Source organism: Ursus arctos, unplaced genomic scaffold, assembly GCF_023065955.2.
Source record: "Ursus arctos isolate Adak ecotype North America unplaced genomic scaffold, UrsArc2.0 scaffold_5, whole genome shotgun sequence".
Lineage (NCBI taxonomy): Eukaryota > Metazoa > Chordata > Mammalia > Carnivora > Ursidae > Ursus > Ursus arctos.
The window spans coordinates 3,724,090-3,731,152 of NW_026623067.1; positions in this window are offsets into that span (position 1 = coordinate 3,724,090).

Genomic DNA, 7,063 nt, shown 5'->3' on the forward strand with positions numbered 1-7,063 from the left:
TGGCGGCTCCCTCCCCCTTCCGTTTATCTTCTGATATCTGTGCACGGTTTCATGGCTCCCCGCTTCGTACCTCAATACTCAGCGCTGGAGATGTTCATTTGTAGAGATCCAGATGCATCTTCTTGCATCTCAGGCTGGTTCCATGGTTGTTTAGGCTGGTCTGGTACCTATCCAGCTCGACTCGGGGGACCGGCTGAAAAAGGTGTCTCCTACTCCTTCGCCATCTTAACTCCTCCCTGAAACTTTAGCCTTTTAAACTCTAACACTGGCTGTATTAGAAGTCCTATCCTTCCCAAGAAGAAGTCAAACTGTCTCTATTCCCAGATGACATGATACTCTATATGAAAAACCCAAAAGAATCCACTCCCAAACTACTAGAAGTTATAGAGCAATTCAGTAATGTGGTGGGATACAAAATCAATGCTAAGAAAACAGTTGCATTTCTATACACGAACAATGAGACTGAAGAAAGAGAAATTAGGGAATCCATCCTGTTTACAATAGCACCAAAAATCATATGTTATCTTGGAATTAACTTAACCAGAGATGTAAAGGATCTATATTCTAGAAACTACAAATCACTCTTGAAAGACATTGAAGTAGACACAAAAAGATGGAAAAATATTTCATGTTCATTGATCAGAAGAATTAATATAGTTAAAATGGGTCCATAGTGATGGGTCCATGCTACCCAGAGCAATCTACACTTTCAAGGCTATCCTGATCAAAACACCAATGACATTTCTCAAAGAATTGGAACAAACAGCCCTTAAATTTGTGTGGAACCAGAAAAGGCCACGAATCACCAAGGAAGTGTTGAAAAGGAAAAACAAAGCTGGGGTCCTCACAATGCCGGATTTCTAGCTGTACTACAAAGCTGTGATCACAAAGACAGCATGGTACTGGCACAAAAACAGACACATAGACCAATGGAACAGAATAGAGAACCCAGAAATGGACCCTTGGCTCTTTGGGCAACTAATCTTTGATAAAGCCGGAAAAAACATCTGGTGGAAAAAAGACAGTGTCGTCAATAAATGGTGCTGGGAAAATTGGACAGCTACATGCAAAAGAATGAAACGTGATCACTCTCTCATACCATACACAAAGATAAACTCCAAATGGAGGAAAGACCTCGATGTGAGACAGGAATCCATCAAAATCCTAGAGGAGAGCACAGGCAGCAACCTCTATGACATCAGCCACAAGCAATCTTTTTCATGACACATCTCCAGAGGCGAGAGAAACAAAAGATAAAATGAACTTGTGGGACTTCATCAAGATAAAAAGCTTCTGCACAGCCAAGGAAACAGTCAAAAAAACTAAGAGGCAGCCCATGGAATGGGAGAATATATTTGCAAATGATACTACAGATAAAGGACTGGTATCCAAGATCTACAAAGAACTTCTCAAACTGAATACATGAGAAACAAATAAACAAATCAAAAAATGGGCAGAAGATATGAACAGACACTTTTTTGAAGAAGACATACAAATGGCTAACAGACACATGAAAAAATGTTCAAAATCATTAGCCATCAGGGAAATTCAAATCAAAACCACACTAAGATACCACCTTATGACAGTTAGAATGGCAAAAATAGACAAGGCAAGAGACAACAATTGTTGGAGAGGATGTGGAGAAAGGGGATCCCTCCTACATTGTTGGTGGGAATGCAAGTTGGTACAGCCATTTTGGAAAACAGTGTGGAGGTCCCTTAAAATTTAAAAATTGAGTTACCCTATGATCCAGCCATTGCACTATTGGGTATTTACCCCAAAGATACATACGTAGTGAAGAGAAGGGCCATATGCACCCCAATGTTCATAGCAGCATTGTCCACGATAGCTAAATCGTGGAAGGATCCAAGATGCCCTTCAACAGATGACTGGATTAAGAAGATGTGGTCCATATATACAATGGAATATTACTCAGCTATCAGAAAGAACGAGTTCTCAACATTTGCTGCAACATGGACAGCACTGGAGAAGATAATGCTAAGTGAAATAAGTCAAGCAGAGAAAGACAAATGTTATATGGTTTCTCTCATCTATGGAACATAAGAACTAGGAAGATCGGTAGGGGAAGAAAGGGATAAAGAAAGGGGGGGTAAGCAGAAAGGGGAATGAAACATGAGAGACTATGGACTCTGAGAAACAAACTGAGGGCTTCAGAGGGGAGGGGGGGTGGGAGAATGGCATAGGCTGGTGATGGGTAGTAAGGAGGGCATGTATTGCATGGTGCACTGGGTGTTATATGCAAATAATGAATCATTGAACTTTACATCAAAAACCAGGGATGTACTGCATGGTGAATAACATAATATAATAAAAATATTATTATTAAAAAAAATAAATTTTTTAAAAAAGAAAAAAAAGAAGTCCTATCCTTTCCATATCCAGACTTAAATGAGGAAGTTGCCATTTATGATAAGAACCAATGGTTTATTGATGGGTATAGTGTGTCATGCTGGGGCTGCTTTGTTGGACCAGCTGGGGCCAGAGTGGGCTGGGGACCCAGGGCTCAGCCAGGTAGTAAGCTGGCTGGGGTCTCAGACCCTGCTTCTGTCCATGTTATCTAGGTGGAGGGGAATCGGAACCATGGCACTTGCCAACACCTTGACATAGAAGGAGATCCAGCTCCAATCCCTCTACATTTGGGGTGGGGAGACATGAAGGGTGGATCTTTTACATTCTAGATGCCCTTTAAGCTGCAGCTTGTTTTCTGTGACCTAGGGCAGACAAATCAGCTTATATCCCCCAGAACTATGCTCCCACTACAGTTGGCAGGATGGTGAGGTTGTGGTTCCTGGGTTACTGTGTCTCTGTCTCTCTGTCTTGTGTTGTGCAGACAGTGTTCAGTCTGCCCTCAGTTTTTCTTCAGGAGGATCTCCTGTATAAATAGGATTAGATTTGTTGTGTCCGTGGAGGAGGTGAGTTCAGTTCTCACCTTAGGTGATGTGAGTTAGGTCCCCATCTTGGACTCTTATCTTTATAAACTTGCTCAAGTTGTTTCATTTCTCAGACTCTCCATCTACATTTCCTGATTGTAAAATAGACATTTTATTTAAGGATCCAATAGCCTTACATATCTAAGGTGCCTGGCACACAGTAGGCGCTCATTAAATGTTTCTTCCTCCTCTCATCCAACACTGTGCTCTCCAAAACACATACTCTTGATTTGGCAGACAAACTGCTCCTCCCACTCTCGATGTCTGAAATTTCTGAGCACAGTATGGGAAGACCGACCCTGATCCTGGGCTTGGCACCTCACAGGTCACTCTGGCAACTTTACTCTTGCCACTTGCTTGCTTTTTCTCCACCTATTTAACTGAGACGTGCAAGTGCCTGACTCAAGCCTCCTCTGTAAATCCACCTCTCTGGAGGGAGGCTCACTTCAGAATCCATCAAGGTTCATGAATACCTTAGCAGCCAAGGGAAATGCTGAGCCACTGGGACAGTCTTCCCAAGGGTTTTAGGAATCTACTGCTGATGGTTGGATATTGGAGAACATTTCAGTAACAGGCCCAGAAGAGTCTTAGTAGTTGTGTAGTATAGATTTAACAAAGGTATATCTGTGGATTATGAACAAAACATCTTGAGGAACGTTTCCATCAATCTGGCAGCAGGAGGTAGACATGAAATGGAAAGGATAGAAGGACATAATAGTTGCTGAGTGCCCAGACTGAAAGCTTCAATGGGACAGGCCTTTGATATGGGACTTTTCTCTGAACCTGGTAACAATTCTACAGAGTGGTCATGCCCTTGTGTGTCCCTATTTTGCAGATAAGGAAAGTGACATTGGTTGGACATTCCTTAGCATGTAGCTGTGCTATAACATAGCGCATGGAAGGAGGCTGTAGAGCCTAGTGGGTCAGGATTCCCATCATAGCTCCACCTCCTCCTAGCTGTGTGACACTGAATACATTCCTGAACCTCTCTGATTCTCAGTCACCTCATCTGCAGCATGGAGAGACAAGTGCCTACCTCATTAATGTGTTGAAGATTGAAATGACAAAGGAAACCTGCAACCCTTAGCAGTGTTTCTAGCACTCAGTAAACAATCATGAAATACGGTCTTTTCTTAATTTTACTATTATTGATGTTATTGCAAAAAATCCTGAGCTGCAAACAAGGGTGCTTGGATTTAAACCTAAATCCTTCTGGATCCAAAAATCAAAAGTGTTAGAACCATAACCATGTTAGGAAAAAGCTGGTCATACTCATTCCTTCAAGCTTCTTGGTTACATTTACTAATGCCCGGCATGGTGCTGGGTACTGGGAACACAGAATAAAAAATATCCTTCTGTTTAAGGGATCATAAGCAAGGGAAGTAAAGTAAATTGTATTATTTGTCTCCATTTTTTCACCTTCCCTTCATGGCCATAGCCCTCCAAATTGATCACATTTACTTTTCTTTTTGAATGGGCTTGGCTGTAGGACTTGCTTTGGACAATGGAATGTGAATGTTCTTGTTGGCAAACAGAGACTTTCAATGGTCAAAGTTTGGAGCCACATTTTCCCACAAAGTCTGTGAGGTCTCAGAAATCGTCTATGCCAAAATACCTGTGTGTAGACACCCTGCTTCCCTTTCCCTTTCTATCAGGGTGGCACCCACCTCAGCGGCTGGCCTTGAGACCTAGAGGAGTCAGTGTGTGTGAACAGTGTTGACTAGGATGGGCACGTTGTGCTGTCAGCTCCCTATGGTTCACAGCCTCTTTCTCAGACACGTGGAGACCCCTGCCCACCATCTGGAGAATGCAGTGTCTACTGTGGTGCCGTGGTGACCATGATGCTGAGCTGTGCATTACAAACATCTTGAAGTTATTCTTTTGCATTTCAGTGCAACTATTTATTTAAAGTTGGTAGGTATCCTGAAACTCATGCCACCCCCACTCCAGGAGGTGACCCACACACCCAGCCCAGCTTCCCTTCTATGTCCTCCTGGGGTGGGCATGTGTAGCGGTCTCTCCGCTTTGAAAAATGTGGCCTGGAAGGGAAAACCTTCCAGGAAGCCCTGAATTTGGACAAAAAAGCTCTGAAGCTCAGGGACCTCAGCCCGCCCCTGACACCTCCAACTCCACCTCCCCTCCAGTAGGGAGGACTTCTCCTAAGGCTGGAGGAGCTCAGCCTAGGATTACTCTGTGCTCAGAACCTGGGTCTTATCCCTTGCTCCCAGCTCCCTCCTCATGCTGGGCCATGTCCAGGGAGCCCTGGTCCTCTGGAATGGTCTTCTAATCTTGTCCTTCTTCTACACCAAGTGAAAAAGCAGATTTGTCTTTAAACTTTTATATTCTTCCACAAATATTGTGAGGGAATTCTTTAGCTTAAACTCTTTTTTTGGAGAGTTCTTTATTACTGTTCTTGCTTGGGTTAAAAGCCACCCAATCCTCTCAAAGTATTGTCTATGGCTTTGTTTCCCATGGACAGCTCTCCCAGCTGCTGGTCTTTCTCCCTGTCTTTAGTCCTGGTGTCCTTTGCTCACTCAGGAGAGACTTCCCCTAAAGATAAAGGCTCCCCAAGTGATATGCTACCAGGACATCAGGCTAAAGTCATCCCCAGGCCTGAGGTTTGCAGGTCATGGAACCACCAGCATCTCGGCACAGTGACCCCGTGTGGGTACTGCACTCTGAATGGCTGCAAGCACCAGCCAGGTCTTGGCATCCAGCTCTGAATCACTGACATTTGGGAGTAAGCCCCCAACAGAGGGAACAGCCTTTACTTTCACAGACCACACCACACTGGACCCTCTACTGGAGAGGGGGATTTGTGTCTGGCTAGTAACCACAAATTTCTCATCTGGGTACAAATGCCCCACTTTTCTGGGTTTGGGCTGTCCTTCCTGCTCCATGTCCTGACCTTCTGTGTGTCTTACAGAGTCACTGAATGAATTAGTGTGGGAAGGTTCATGGGGCCAATTCTTCCCTGTCTTGCAATGGGAACACCACTAGGGATCCAAGAATGTGGTCATCTTGGGTTGCCAGGAAGCAGTGGGATGTTTCTGAGGCCAGTGCACTGTTCATGTCCCCTGGGCTCACATTCTTGGAAGGCAGCATGGGTTAGGGTGCATGGGGACTGGTGGCCTATGCTTCCAGCCAGGTTACCTGTGCCAGGTAGGGATGCTAAGTTCCACAGGCAGAGGAGGCCTTTGGGAACAGCAAGGGAAAGCCTGGGGATGGACTCCCACCATGTCTGTAGTTGGGGTCAGAGGGCTGGGGTGGGATTGGCAGGTGGTATTTGCTCTGTGGACAGTCTGTAGGGGCACAGAGGTGTCGGTGGCTCTGCATGTGGGTCACATGTTTCCCTTTGTTGAGCAGGGGAGTCTGGTATGAAAGCCATGGATTTAGAGAAGGGAGGTGGGCTGGCATGCATAGCTATCTTAGAGAGGTTGGGGGCTGGTTCTTGCTGTGTGTGCAGTTAGGTGCCAGTGGCATGAGGAGGTGACCAGAGGTGGAACCCACTCTTTGTCCCACTTTGGAGCACTGGACCATGGCTTTTGTAACTGAAAGCATCAGCACCCCTGAGCTCACCACAGTGCCCCTAGCCAATTGCCAGGTGTCTGTGCCCAGCTCTCTCTCCCGGGACAATCCCCAAGCCCCTGTCCCCCCGCTCCCATTGGCCAATCACCTACCGCTGACCCTGCCTCTCACCCTGGCCAATCTTTAGGTGATTATTCCAGCCTTTCTCTTACTGGCCAATCAACAGATGGCTCTCAACTGTTATATCATCCTGTTAACTCATCTGTTATCTCGCTTCTGTGGCCAATCACCAGGCAGCATGGCAGTCCAATCACCAGGCAACACTCATCTCTGGCCTCCTGCCCTTGTCCACCAGTGGTCTCTTGGACTCACAAGCTGTTGCACAGTGTCCTTGCTGGTTCTTTCTGGGGACAGAGACTGGCTCTTCTCCCATTCCACCCAACCTTCCTTTCCTAGGTGAGAAATGAGAAGTGGGGGAGGTGACCTGCTACTCACAGGACCAGGGGATCTGAGAACCATTATGGGCCCACCCCTCGAGAAGCTCTGGCAGGGTTTTGCCTGCTGATCCAGAAGGAGCCTGGATT